Raw genomic sequence first — 14,948 nt, 5'->3', positions numbered from 1 at the left:
CAAGTTTTCTCCCTCCTTCCTTTAAACCAGCAGTTGTGCCACAAGTGCTGTGAGATATAACAAGCAAGGATAAATATCTTAAGGGTCAGCAATCTCAGCCTTTGTGTTACATGATGGTTAAAGAACTTAGTCCCTGACCCTCAATGCAGAGCTCTTGCCCTTTCTGTTCCCCAACCAGCCAATTGCAAAGCAAGACTCACACTTCATATCCTCCGCAGCAGGACAGGGGGTAACTGGACTTGCTGCTTCTGGCAGCAACCAACCCCTTAAAAGGAGGGAGCAGAACTCTGATGCTTTAGCTCTGGTGAGCTGCAAGGAACTGCAAAGTAAACCAGAAACATTTGAGTAATGGCTGAGTGAACCAGCTATCAGGAGTTCCTTTAGCTTTTGAAACAAAATTGCAACTCTCAGGTTCATATTTGCATAATTCAGGTTATTAATTCATGTGCTTGCATTCCCTACAGTTTGTGCCAAATCCCCATTTGGTGCAAGTTTCAGAACGTTAACCTCAGTGGAAAGGAGAAGATTGAGTTGTTGTAGGAAGCATTAAATAGTTAGTGAGTTTTGTTTTGAACACAATGAAATAAGCTGACCTCAGGTGTTCAGTGAGAAACTTACAAATTCTTAATTGATGGGGTACCCAATCTTTTACTTGTACATCTCTGGGAATATATATTGCAAGCTAATAAAGCTTCCAATATACTGTCTGTGCATGTGTAATTAAGGAATGACTACACTTTGATGTAACTTTCTATGTTATCTAGGTTCCAGTTGTGAGGACAATGGTATTTTATGTTGTCACACTGAAGCAGGAACATCCCTGCATGAGTGAATCTGTTTGAAGGACCAGGCTGTGGCTGTTTCAGTCTACAAAACATAGTTACCCTCGGATTTCTCTGCCGCTTCCATTATTCAGTGAGAGTTATGTGTGTTTATGATAGTCTGATCAGCAAATAGAAGTGCCTTGCAGATGCAGATATATTGTGAAGTACAGTGGTTTACATTACTAGGAAGGATTTATCCTGTTGCTGTATTGAATTTATGATGCTAAGCTGTGATATTTTCCTGTTTCAAAAATGTTATATTGCAGTAAACTGATATCAGGGTGATAAAATAAATGTTTCTTCTTTAATTTAAGCCACTGTAACATGCTAATAATGTTGGAGACAGGAAGAGAAATGCCTTGCTTTAGAAATGACTATAATGCATCTCTATTACAGTTTCATAGAAAAACTCATTTAACTTAGACTCCTAACTGAAACTTCCCATTTTGTTTAAACTATTAAACAAGTGTGGCTGAGGTCTTTAATGGAGGTAAGCTTTGAGACACAAGCCTTGGGCTTAATAGCCCTGGTTAAATCTTTGGGACTCGTTGTTCCAAAAATAAAGAAGTAAATAGAGAAGCTGTCAAGAGTCAGCCTGGAGAAGAGGAGACTGAGGGGGGACCTCATTAATACTTACAAGTATTTGAAAGGTGTATGTCAAGAGGATGGAGGGGACACTTTTTTCTGTAGTGCCCAGTGACAGGGCTAGGGGTGATGGACATAAACTGGAACACAAAAAGTTCCACTTAAGGAAAAGCTTCTTTACTGTTGAGGTGAGGGAGCCCTGGCCCAGGCTGCCCAGGAGGCTCCTTCTCGGGAGGCTTCCAAACCTGCCTGGACGTGTTCCTGAGTGACCTGATCTAGGTGGACCTGCTTGAGCAGGGCTATTGGACTAGATAATCTTTAGAGGTCCCTTCTAACCTCTACCATTCTATGATTCTGCAGCTGGTCCCTTCACTGGGCATTCAGGTAGACCACACTACTTTCAGGTGTCCTTCCAATATCCTGGCTCAGCATGGAGTGTTAACAGGAAAGAAAGAGGGCTTACATTTTCCCCTTCACTGTTATCGCCTCTTCTGGCCATTGCTAGGCCCTGTGGTAATGCCAGCCTGTATGCAGATCTGCTTGCCCTGTGCCTAGAAAAGGTGATGGCGTGTTAAGGAAATCTTCGTGATGCCCCACAACTCTCTTCCTCTGCTTCCTGCACACCGAGGGGACTCTGCCCCGCCTGAGCCTCCCCATGCAGCCTGACACACTCCCTGGACCCTCACCTCTTGCCACCCACACTGCTGCAGCTGAGAAAACAGAAAGCTGTGGTGGCTGACTGCTCTGAAACCAGCTTGGGAGCCACAGCACTGTTTCCTCCCCAAGGAAAATGGGTTGCAGTGGGCCAGTGAACTCAGTGTTGGTCAGCCGGTGGTGTTGTTAAAGGCCAAACCTTTTCCTCTTTGGACATATGCAGCGGTGCCTCCCTTCTTAAGAGCTTTACAGATTTCAGTGGAATTGGCCCAGCATGAATACAGGTAGCTGTAAAAGGCTGATCCTGACTGTCTGCTGGGCTCCTGTTGACTCTATTAGTATTTGTACTGAGCAATGGCAATTTAATGACTGAAACACCAGGGTTAGAAGTCAAGTGCTATCAAATTGTCCCCAAACACACGTCTACAGCAGTGAAGGGACTTGCACATAAAATAGGACACTGAAGCTGAAGAAAGGATTAATAATTTTGTGGACTGTAGAAAGATTGTCATATTGGGTGTATTCTTATTACATCACTCAGTTAAACAGTGTCTCTGAGTTAATATCCATTATTTGGAAGAATATCAGAGAGTATTTGATGTTGGCTTGTTTAGCTGAAAGGCACTACTGGAGTTACAGTTTAACTGTGGAATTACCAGTTAGAAGGTGTATGGGCTGTACTGGGGCTGAAGGGGGAAAAAGTGTTTTAGTACTAAATTATCCCCATATTTTTGGTGTACTGCTAAAGTGATTCATTCAGCTTTTCTTTCATGATGGATCTGTTTCTGTTCAGGGACCGTTTAAAGAACAACATTCTGTTAGAAAATGCTGCCTTTAAAAATCTGCACTGATACTCTCAATTTAAGAGATTACGGGGTCAAAATGATTCTCCCTCCTTTTCTGCACCAAATTGATGTAAAGGGTTGGAGCTGAGGTGAAGAGGGGCAGTTTCTGGCAGGATTAGCGTAACCTTCCGCCTGCAAAATGAATAGGTTCATTTGGTTCATTAAGTGTTAGAAATTAATTGGTATTGAGCTTATCCACATACTTAATAGCATTTCCCTCCAGAACATTTCTTTCCTGTCTTTTTATGATACATATTTTGGTTTAACAATAGAACAGACATACAAGCCCTAAACCTTTAAGAGTTATTACTTGTTTATAACTCTGAAAAAGGTGCAACAGCTTTAAAGGTAATTGCTTACTCTGCCAATGTGCATCACTCACCCACGGCACACTTGAGGTTACTCTTGCTTCCCAGTTGCACTCTAGGCTGAGATGAGCTGTGCTGTTGAGTGGGTGAAGGGGTAGCTGCATTCACCCAACATCTTTGCAGACGGCTGTAGGAATGAGAAGGAAAACAGGTATTTTCAGCAAAACTCTTGGTTTTTGCATGTGTTACATACTCTTCTTCTTGAACAGAGTTTTCAGCAGTGAATGAACTATTTCTGTTAAATCTTGCTTAGAAGTGGAGTGGAGACTGGCAGCTATTTGTAATTAGCATATTTGGAATATACATAATTGTGTTATGGCTGAAAACTTGATACACCTTCTGTGTTTCCCTTGTCTAAGGGGAAAAAGAAAAACTGAATAAAGCCAAACTGATCTTGCTTTAAATGCTTCTTTTTCTACAGGAGTAACGTCTTCTGTTCCAGTTAATAAGCAATTGTTGCCTTTTGTTTAAAAATCTTTGTTACAGAAGCTTAGAGCAAGAAGGCTCTCACATTAAAAAGGCTGCCTTCCCTGGAATGTCTCCCTGATAATAGCCTGTAAGATTTTAGAGTAATACTGTACAATAATTGGTTTTCAAATGAATACTTTTGCATAACTAATTGGAGGGCAAATGGAAAATCTGCAGCCTCCAAACAAACGTAGTGTGTCCCTTTAAATATCCAGACAATTTCTCCTTCTATTTTTTTTCACCCTCAAGACAAAAAGAATATCAAATCTCATTCAGGTTGTACTTAAATATGACCAAACTGATAATTACATTATTATAGAGAAGGGCAGGATAGCTGGAGGATATGTACAAAGTGCATCAGTCCCGCAAATAAAAGCTGATTTACTTATTGATAGTAGAGACACGTTTTAGTCACTTTATAGAATTAACAATTGATCAGCTTGTTAGGTTCTAGTTCTTCATAAGCACAGCATGTTTATTCATTATTGTCATTACATGGTGCAAGCAGCTGAGGTCATGATTAGTAAGGCAAAATCTAAAAACATTTGAACTTGCTTCAGTGTAACTTTTGCAGCCGTCAGGTTTTGAGTAACGCCTTGCTTCTCACTTGTCAGAAAGAAATATCACTTATACCTGCCTGCTTCATTTGCATTTCATTTACATTTTTCAGAACCATCAGATCTATGACCTATCAGGTCTGCATCCCAAATGCCAGCGGTTCAGGCTTGTAAAAGTAATTGTAATAAGACAGGCGATATAAAAGCATTACTTTGAGATTGCCTTGGTCACTGTAAATACACCCCAGTACACAGAGCTGCAAGGGCTGAGCTAAACAGGCTGCTGGAGGAGAATGGCAAGATGTTATTCCAATAAATGTATTCATGACTGTTTGCTACTAAGTGTAAGTTTTGTTTTCTAAATCAGCATTGACTTAAGCTTCAGCAAACTCAATAGCAAAAATTCCCACCGAGGCTTCTCCTGCTACATATGGCTAATATATTAAAGAAGATAAATAGTCATTTTAAACATGTATTACACAGTGGGATCGAACATGAGAGGAAACCATTTCACAAATCTGAACGTTAAGGTCACCCTGAGGAGAAAAAGGACACTTAAGATGACTAGAAAAAGTCTACTTCCTGGAGAAATCGAGATTCAAAGTCCACTCTTTTCACGGTGTCTTTTACAAAGCTTTAGATTCCCAAGTGTAAAACCAGACTCTGTTTTGATGTGCAAATATTTCAGAACTGTGCAGTGGCACAGCATTTCACCACTCACAGCTAACCAGTGCTGCAGCCTGGCTTCAGCCTCCTCGGTCAGCACGGGCTGCCAAGCTTTTGGATAGTGGTTATAGTTCAGTGTTAGGGATGAATTTTGCAAATCATTTAATTGGACACTCTTAATAGTTTTCTCTCCTTTCCTTTCATATTTATAAGCATTCTCTGAAAATAAATCCATTATGTAGATTTTAGTCATATTGAGCACCATTAAGTTTTTGGTTCATAATTCAGACTTCCAGGAGTATGAAATTGGGCTCAATAGCATTTTCTTGGGGCTTGTTAATGAATGATTTTTCTATTACACCGTCTTATCTTAGAGAATACTCCTCTCTTGTTTGAGCCTTAGCAAATCAGGACAACATTGATTTTCTTTAAGAGATGAATAATGAAAGATCTACATTCTTAAATATGTAGGTAAAGATAAGTAACTTAATTAAAAAATTATCTGTGGAAGGTAGTGAGATGAATTAGCTGTTTTAATTTGTTGTGTATGTCAATACCGTGTAATATAACCTGCAGCATCACATAAAATCCATTTATGATACCCTTTTAGTGTGATTTCATAGTGTCTTCAGCTTCTTATTCTTTTGAAAATTGCTCATGTATTGGGAATGTTAAATTCTTGGAACCACCTGCTCCAGCTTTGGCTTATATAGGCCTTAACTTTAGATATTTAATGTCCAGTGCAATGCAGCCTGATGAAAATAGTTCTACTGATCAATAGTAATGTTTGCAAAGCCTTTGTCTTTGGTGGTGGAAATCAGGTTATGAGCCTGATTGTTTTTCCAGTGACTGGCAAATAATGTTCTTTGATTACGTGTGCTATGAATATCAGAGCTCATGAAATTCCAGGCTAAATTGCTTGCTCTTATTTTTGACTAGCTCTACAAATTATACACGATGAAAAAGGGACATCTCGGGACTTCTGTGTTTCATCCAGCGTTGCTTTTGATATCGTGCGGATCTCATCAGGGCACACAGTATAGAGGAGGAGCTGGTAGGAGGAGCTGCTCTATTAAGACATTGTAGTTGTTCTTATTAAAGGAGAAGATAAAAAGGCTTCTGCTGGAAGGGCTTCTCTGTGTTGTACACTCTTTTGTTTGTGGGGTTTTTTTTGGTCTCACGTAACAGAGCGAGCACCCACACAAGTTCCACTGGTGGATTCCCCGGTGGGACTCATTATGTGTATAGTCATGTGCCTTGAATAAGACTTTCACAATTCATGCTTAAATTCTAAGTGACTCCCAAGTCATGCTGGCTTTTCCAGCTTGAAGATCCTGTTTTTCAGCATATATTTTCTCAAATCTCAGAGCAGCTCCAAGTACATCATTTGACAAGCATGGCTGAGCTGCTGCATCAGGTCCTTGGGTCGTGGCCTTTCTGTTGCAAATGCGTTGTCCAACCGTGGTTTTGAAGGTTAAATATTTCTATTTTTTCTAGTCATCTCTGTTTGCTTTCTAGGGCAAAACAACAGCTGGTTCACAAAGATTTTCAGATTTTGCCTTCTCCCAATGCTAGGCTCATGGTTGTCCTAAATGAAGTATTTCACTTGGGTGATGAAAAGAGGGCTATGTTTTAGATAGGCCACACTGGTAAGAGGAAGATGTTGGAGAGAGACTTTATAAAATCTCTGGGTAAGCCAAGGGTTGGTAGGTAGGATGTGAGCTGAGGAGTCTGTTAGGATGTCTCTGTAGAGCTTCCACTGCATGGTTTGACAGGACTGTGTGTGATTTGTGCAGACAAATGTTACTCGGATTCTACCCAGCAGCATCCTGCCAAACTGTGAAACGTTGTGGATAAACTGGTGCTTCAGGCTTTACTTTGTTTTATTGTGTTTTATTCATTTTATCTTGCTTCAGCTTTTGATTAAACATGATACTTGTGTCGATGAAATGAGTAGCAGACACCTGCCACGTTATGGATTTCGCTGTGTTAAGAGTAACGAATGGGAGCCAGTGTTTCTAGTTTAGAAGAAGACTGCCAGAATCAAAGATGTAAATAAGAGCCAAGGAAAATTAATTGCAAACTTGTCAAGTCTGGTCTGTCTTTATTTTTATTACATGGTGCTCAGCAGACCTTTCTTAGAGATTTTTTAAAGAAATGCTGCTCCTGTGCAAATTCAGCTGAAACCTATCCAATTGCAGTGGAGATCCCACTACATGCCTCCTGTGCCAAGGGGCCAACCTCTGGGTTATTGCTTTCACTCTGAAATGTGTTATGCTCAACACTGTACAGCACAGAAACAAGATATGACTATGGTTCTGCACTTTGGGACATGTCTTGGGTAAAGATGGGCCAGAAGTCTGTGGTCAGTGAAAGCTCCAAGGGGTCCCAGAGAACTTACAGCTGTGTCTAGATTGTGGCAATGAAGCTTAAGCCAGGCTAAGCATCATATCTCAGAATGGCAGGGATTTGAAGGGACATCTAGAGATCATCCTGTCCAACCCCCTGCTAAAGTAGGTTAACCCAGATCAGGTCACACAGGAATGTGTCCAGGTGGGTTCGAAAACCTCCACAGAAGGAGACTCCACAACCTTTCTGGGCAGCTTGTTTCATTATTCATAGTATTCTGCTAACTAAGCACAGATCCAAGCACAGAGCATCAATGACAGTGCTAAAACCCAGCCAGCTCTCCTCAGTGCAGTGCTCACGCTTCCAGCTTGAATGCTGACAAACAGTGTGTAGGTCTAGGCTCTTCATGTGACAGCTAGTCTGCTCTCAGTCTCTCTCTGCACTTCTGAGTCTCTGCTGGAAGAGGACACACTGTTGTTGACTGATCTATTTGACCCTACATCCTCTTGAATGAAGAAATGGTGCCTTCAGAATGCAATACTTTCCAGTTAGGGTGGCTATCAGAGGAATATTGCATTATTAAATTAGAAATGTTTCATATTCCTGAAGACTAGATGTTGAGACCTTCAGGTTAAAAGGCAATAGATTATTTATGCCATACTGCTACTCTGAGGTAATAAGTTGGATGGTGCTAGTGGAAGAAGAGAAATAATTAAGAATTCCTGTACAATTCAGTAGTCAAATTTAAAAGGACAAAATCATGATTTAAGAAACTGCCTTTGGCTCAATGCAAGAATAATTTAAAATGATAAACCACACCCTCCACTGGCCATTTCTTCTGTCACTATACCAAGCGAGTTATGCTGCTGGTCTGACATCCAGATGCTGTAAACCACTTCACAAATGTCTCCTCAAAAAAAATCACACAATCTGAATGAAGCTGAACACATAAATACCCAATACTTGTCTTAATTGCTCAAAGCCATCAGCTTAGAAAAGGAAAAAGGACCAGGAGGCTAAAATAAGGGTGGTTGCACTCTCTTGAAAATGTCCTTTGGGTGCTCACCAAACAGTTTCTGTGATTAGAGAAGGGAATTTTGACCATTGTCTGTGAAATGGGGAGAAAGAGGTGGGCAGCACTTCATCCTTGCTTGAGAAACAACGTATTAGACTAAATTGGCAGTAGATATGTGAAAACAAGTGGTCTGTGTCTGAAAAAGTACAAGGCACAGCTCTGAATTCAAAGTCTGTATTAAATTAATAACTTTAATAAATTAGAAGTTCTTTCTGGATACAGTGGTACCCTCTGGTGAGTGAAAGTTCAGTTAACTGCAGCCTCTCTTGCTAATTTTGGCCAAAATACTTGTTATTTGCAAGGAAGGGATTTTACTCAGAGAAAATATAACTCCCATAAGTTGTTTTTTCCATATTGTCCTCTTTTTTTTAAGTGAATTTTGCTGTTTTGCATTTAATTAGTGACCAATATTAAAGTAAAAGACCTAACAAATTCCTGCTGTGGTCCCTGAGGTGTAGCATATTTTTCATAACAGCATTTTTTAATCGATAACGGTCCTGTGACTGTCTTTTCTAGTGACCCTCTTTCTGTTTATGTGGCTGTCTTGCTTGTTGCCAGGCTGTGGCAATGCTTTGTGCAATACCCCTAGAATTTGAACCAATGATGTACCTGCTCTATGAGCCTCTTGAAAAATGTATCTCAGTGCAAGAAACTCAGATGGGAACAGTTAAAGTGACAGAGTTTCACATTTGTGTTCCAGCTCATCAGTCTTTAAAGAGACACTAACAGGTCATATGGGTCTCAGGCTGATTGATTTACAAGAATCCCTTTTTAATGTGAATGACAATTCTTCCCCAATGGGCAATTGAAAAAAAATGGAAAACACCTCCAAAACCAGCCCCTGAGGTCTTGGTGGGGGAGTATTTAATTAGCTTGGGCCTTCACATGCTCTTTAGTTAGTTGTCCCTTAGAATCCATAATCCAGTCTGATCTGTTTTTCACAGCCCATTACATTTAGTTCAGTTTGCTCTTACTGGATTTGAGTACCTGTGTTTGGCTAATGCATACCATCAAGAAGGGCATCCCTTCTTGGCTTTGTGGACAGGTTCCCTGCAATGGGATAACAACAAAGCATGTCTGTCCCCAGTCTTCTTACTAAAAGTTGCTCGCTTTTAAGCACACCTTAGGGGGACACAGAGGTTGTTACCTGGTCAGCTGCCCAAAAGGCAAATGGGTGTTCAAAGGGTGGTTCAACACCAGTACAACAGCAGTTGTCTCAGCATCTAGCAAAGTGCTCATGACTGAGCTTCTTTTCCTGCAAGGATGACTGCATGTGAGTTACAACCAGCTTACTGTAAAGGTCTGTGTAGCAACAGGGTGGAAGTAAATGATGCATTGTGGAAGGTATCTTTTCATGGGATTATTGGTGGGGAAAGCTACTGAAAAGTTCTGTGTGAGATGGAAGAGAACTGTTTAGTTATGTTATCTGTCTGAAATCACTGAAAGGTAGTGTCTGCTGAGACATTTCATACCTGTTGCTAATATGATTGAAACTTGGAGAGTGCTGTCTTTACTGTAATGAAGTTTGAGTCCTCTTTCCCCAGGACAGTATTCATCTTTATTTACTTAAAAATGGAAACATGTATTGTGTGGAAAGAGAAGAGTCAGTGAACAGTCAGAGATCAGAGACATGGTAGACTCCTGCAATCCCTTTGCTATAAGGAGAATCAGCAGAAATAACTGAATGTCTACCCAAGGTGGCTGAAAATATTGGTTCTTATTCAGATGCCAGTATGTGTAACATCCTACAAGCTCAGGAAGCACAGTCCACTCAAAAGGAAATGGTTATTTTCTTCAGCTCTGCCATTGTGAGCATGAGTACAGAGAAATTTTACATGAGGAAGGTAAGGGGAAACAACTGCCAACATGAGACTAAACCTGGAGGCTGTGGTAAAAGGACAGTCCTCCAGGAAACAGAAGGTGGGGAAAAACTTCAGAGGGATTTGGAAGGGGGAGAGCAGGGCAGTGCTGGCTGTGATGAGATGGATGTGTCAGTCAGCACACACCTTGGTGGGTGACTGTCTGTGCCAGCCTTTATGGAAAAACACTCAGTATGGTTCAGTTTGTCACGTTTTGTTTCTCCACCTCTGGCAAACAGTATCTCATTGTTAAAAGATTGAACTGAATGTGATACCAAGTTAACTTTTTTCAGTGAATCTTGAGATTTTCTTTTCAGTCCCAGTTTCCTGGATGAAAAGAATTGGAGGAGATTTTTCTTTTCTGTTTTCTAATTATTTTTAAGAGAGTTAATAGCTCTCTAGCAGTGATGAAAAGCTGATTAAAAGCTGATTCTTGTCTACCCTGAAAATAAACAAACAATCAGCAGTTCATTACTTTCAACAGATCTCGCATCTTTAAGGCAATCATAATTGCCTTCAAGTGAGGAAGGGAAAGTGAGGGGATCTCATATTTCATTTCCAACCCTAAGCATTTCAAAGCATAATCAAAGTGATGACACTTACTCTGATCTCAGCTCCTTCCATCAATCATGCACATGGTTACATGATCATGAAGAGGCTTGCACATGAATGAAGGGGCAATAGAAACTGAAAGACTGAAGTTCAGCCCTCTCTGAGCTTTCTGAAAATGGAAATTCTTATTATTCACCTTATTTATTTTTTTAAAAAGCCCTAACACATAAAGAAGGTTTCTAGCCTCAGCCATGAAGAGGATGTGCTGTTACTCAAAGTGTGGCTGTGGTCTTACTTCAGTCAGGGTAACTGATGGAGACTCCTGTATGGGTGTTCCTTCAGCTGTGACAGGTACTGGAAGGAGGATCTTCTGACAATTCAGGTACTTGAAGGAGAAATACCATGCTAATGCCTTTAACAGTTTCTGAAGAGCAGTTATCAGCTTGCAGTGGCTGCTGCTGTCCTGTCTTGGTAGTGCAGTGACAAGATGGTGTCCAGGACTATCCTCCTTACCAATCCCTGTGCATCTTTTGAGGTTTTCTTCTTTTTCATTTCAACAAAAGCCAGAACTCTTATCTGCCTTCTTCATGCCTGTGAAGGGATGAAAAGAGCAGCCAGCAGATGATTAACCTGCTCTAATCAAGGAGACCTTTTTTTTCACCATTGATCATGATATAGCTCAGGTGGGGTCTCTTTCTCTGCCTGCCAGCCATTCTCGTGATGCTCATACACATGCTGCTGCCAAGCTGGTGAACTTCTGAGAGGAGGCAGGGAGAGATGTTACACAAACAACAAATGGAGAGAGCTGAGAAGAGACAGGGAAGGAGGCCTGAAGGAAATACCTTTTGGAGGTGAGGAGGCAAAATGCAATTTATGAGACTTCTGAAATTGTCTTGCATCAGGGCATGCAGTAACTGGCACTGCTGGAAATGAAACTCCTTGAGAGCTTGGTTACTTTATGTATTCATATAGAATTCAGATTCTTTTTTCTTGTTACAAGGCAAAAGACAAGGGCTTCCAGGAGAGAGGTAGAGTCACTCCACAGATGTGTCAGTGGTGTGCTGGATTAACTGAAGCAGCTAGGGCATGCTGCTTACACATCACAAATGATACAACTCTGAGATCTGTCCACATTTTAAATTTGCTTTTTCTCCTGGCAATGTAATATTGATTCCAGGGCTGCAGGACCAATGGCTCAGGAGGTCATTAACAGATATATCTATCTGCTCATTTTTCTTCTCGACTCGGTAGTAGGCTGCTGTCAGAAATTAGAAAACCTTATATGACTCCTGGTACCTGAAGAGCACAACACAGTGTAGAGCTACAGCCTCACCCAGATCTCTCAAAACTCAATGAAAGCTAAACCTAACTGTGCCATGTCCCTGCTGTGATTGTGGTGCTCCAGTGAGCTCCACACATGCAGATACTTTCCATGGTGCAATGCTGAACAGAGATGGGAGTTCAGGACTCCAGACCAGTGCCATCAGTGCTGGAATAGGAATTAAGTTATCCTTAGGTCAGGTAGTGTGAGTGTACTCTGTGTGATAGTCAGTGTTTCCATCCAGCACGACATTGCCAAACCGTAGAAGAGCAAATACAAATTTGAGGTTCGTTCTGAATATGCTTTTGTTCGTTTAACTGGGCTCGTTATTGAACAAGATTTGATTCTCTTTTAAAGTGCAATTGTTTATTGACTCAACTCCAAGTCTTCATGCCATGCAAATGCCTTGCTAGCTTCTTAGCAGTATTTTGCCTCTGTCATTCTATCACAGAAAATAAGGAATGATATTATACTACTTATTTTTGTTAACAGTCCCTGAACTGATGGGTCAGGGATCCAGTGCTGGAATTTCCCTATTCAGTAAAGCAATGATTTTTTTAAAGTCACTTAAGAGCAGATTCTGATAAGCAAACAGTGTTTTCCAACACTAAGAAGCTTGTCCCATAGCATGAAAATAACAAAACGAGCAGGAAGCTGGGTTATTATATCTTTGGTCTGTGCTTCTCCCCTCCAGTGCCCGTCTTTTTCTTCACTGCTATCATAAGAGATTGGATATGCTAGGGGAAGAATTTTCAGCCAATCCTAAGCTGTGTTACCTTGCACAAAAATGGGAGTATCAAAAAGGTTACATTTTGATTTGCTAGGAGTTATCCTACGTGTTGCCCTGAGACTGACAGAGGGAATGGAGATATCACACGATATTTTGCTGTTGGCTTGTAAGAGTTGATAACACAATGCTAAAAATGTGCATTCAGCCCATAATTACACATCTGGAAATTTACTGCTGTATTTATGAAATGCTTTTCCTTAGAATCTTTTAATAATTAGCTAATGAGTCCCAAGTGGAACAATTATCCCATATACCCAGACAGTTGGGATTCTTCATTAGCCAATGTGCTCATAAAGCATGGTTGTGTTCTAAAAGCAAAATTGTCCATTCCATGCTTTCCTCTTGGAGTGTATCTTGAATTGAGACAAAAGCAGAGACCAGGTTACATTGGTGACACAGCAATCAACACACTCTGTTGCAGTCAGAGCCTAATACAGCTTAGGGAAGCACTCTTGGATGCAGACAGTTCCTTCTCATGCACTCACCAAATTATCTATGCAGGACACAATTTATTACTGTTTGCAGTAGCTACAGAGAACCACTTTAAATCGTGCCCTTCTTTACAGCAAACCTCTTCGAGGAGACAGCATGTCTCCAATAAACTTTTATCAACTAAACAAATGAGCTACTTCAACCTTTCTTTAATGTTCACACTTGGAGTCTCTTCATTTTCATGTTATTCCCTTGGGATTGCCTCCTGTGCTTAATGTGAATGGTCACCCATAGTTCAGTGATCACCTAATTCTCTCCTGTGAGCCCTGACCTGGTTACCAAGTGCTTGGAACAGGTCTGGGACATCCCAGTGTGTTATCCACTGGGGTTAGGGTATCCTAGGGTTATCCTGTTATCCTAGGGTTAGGTTGTGTATGCCACAAACTGGCATGAGGCTTCCTCCTCCCTTCCCTCCTACTCCTGAGTGATTTCTGCAAAACGACACGGCAGCTCACCTGCGCCCCTAGTGTGAAGAAAGGTGGATTTTCCATGGGAGCAATGAAATTAGTTCAGCAATTCAGAGTCTGGAAATCAGTGTCTTATTGCTTGAAAAAATCTGTGCAACAACTGTAATGCTTTGCTACCTGTCAGGCAAAGTTTACAGTAGTGGGGAAATGCCTGTTTGCCATGTCTGAAACAACCTGCTGAAGAGGTTTCCTTCAAAGACATTTCTCTTCACATTTTTGAGTGTGGTGCCTGCTTTACATGAGTATTGCTCTGCTTCTGGGAGGTCAGCTGGGAGTGGAGTGGGGCACTGGCTCTGCTCTGCCTCATCTTTGAACGTGTTTGAAGCTGTTCCTGTGCTTCCTTGAACACAGTGCCCACCTCTTAAGTAGACCATACACCAGAGGATGGGGAAGATTTTGAGCTGTAGTGAGGGACTGAACCAACCTGGATAATCACAGTGAAAAATTCTCTCTGATAAATGGAGTTGAAAGAACTGAAATGCTGGGCTGTGATGTATATTGTGTTGGCTATCCAAGGTGGGAAGTCTGTGCAACCTTAAAAAGGAAACCTTGATGGCAGTACTTACCTCTTCAGGAGTTTACTTTGGCAGAAGGGTTCTTTGTGGGATGGTGATAAATAATGTTTTATGGAGAAAAGGGACTGCTCTGCCTCTACTTTACAACTGGAATAACTGAACTTTATTCTCTGAGCTGTCCTGCTTGTCTTGGTGGGCATTTTCCTGGAGGAAAGATGAGGACTCACTTTGAGGTAAAAAAGCAGATTATAAAATGTTTTCCTAAAAATTCCAATTCTATATGAGATTGTGTTTCATTTAGATGATCATCTCATACAGAGGTTATACTTCTAGATTGCAAGTGACCAGTTATTTATGCCAGTATAACCTGCATGCTTTATTTGTACAATTACTACTTCTTGCCATAGAAATACATTTGAAAGTTGTGAGTTCTGGTGAATATACTGTGGAGTTAGTGTAAATGAAGAATCTACTATTCCCTTGCCTGGAGGGGACCTGATCTAGCCCCTGTAGTTTGCATTGCACCGTGTTCTGATCAGCCACCTGAGTTGCTCTGCCTCA

The sequence above is a fragment of the Colius striatus genome, chromosome 15 (genome assembly GCF_028858725.1).
Source record: "Colius striatus isolate bColStr4 chromosome 15, bColStr4.1.hap1, whole genome shotgun sequence".
Lineage (NCBI taxonomy): Eukaryota > Metazoa > Chordata > Aves > Coliiformes > Coliidae > Colius > Colius striatus.
The sequence above is the reverse complement of the archived record's forward strand: the minus strand, read 5'-3'. Positions refer to the sequence as shown.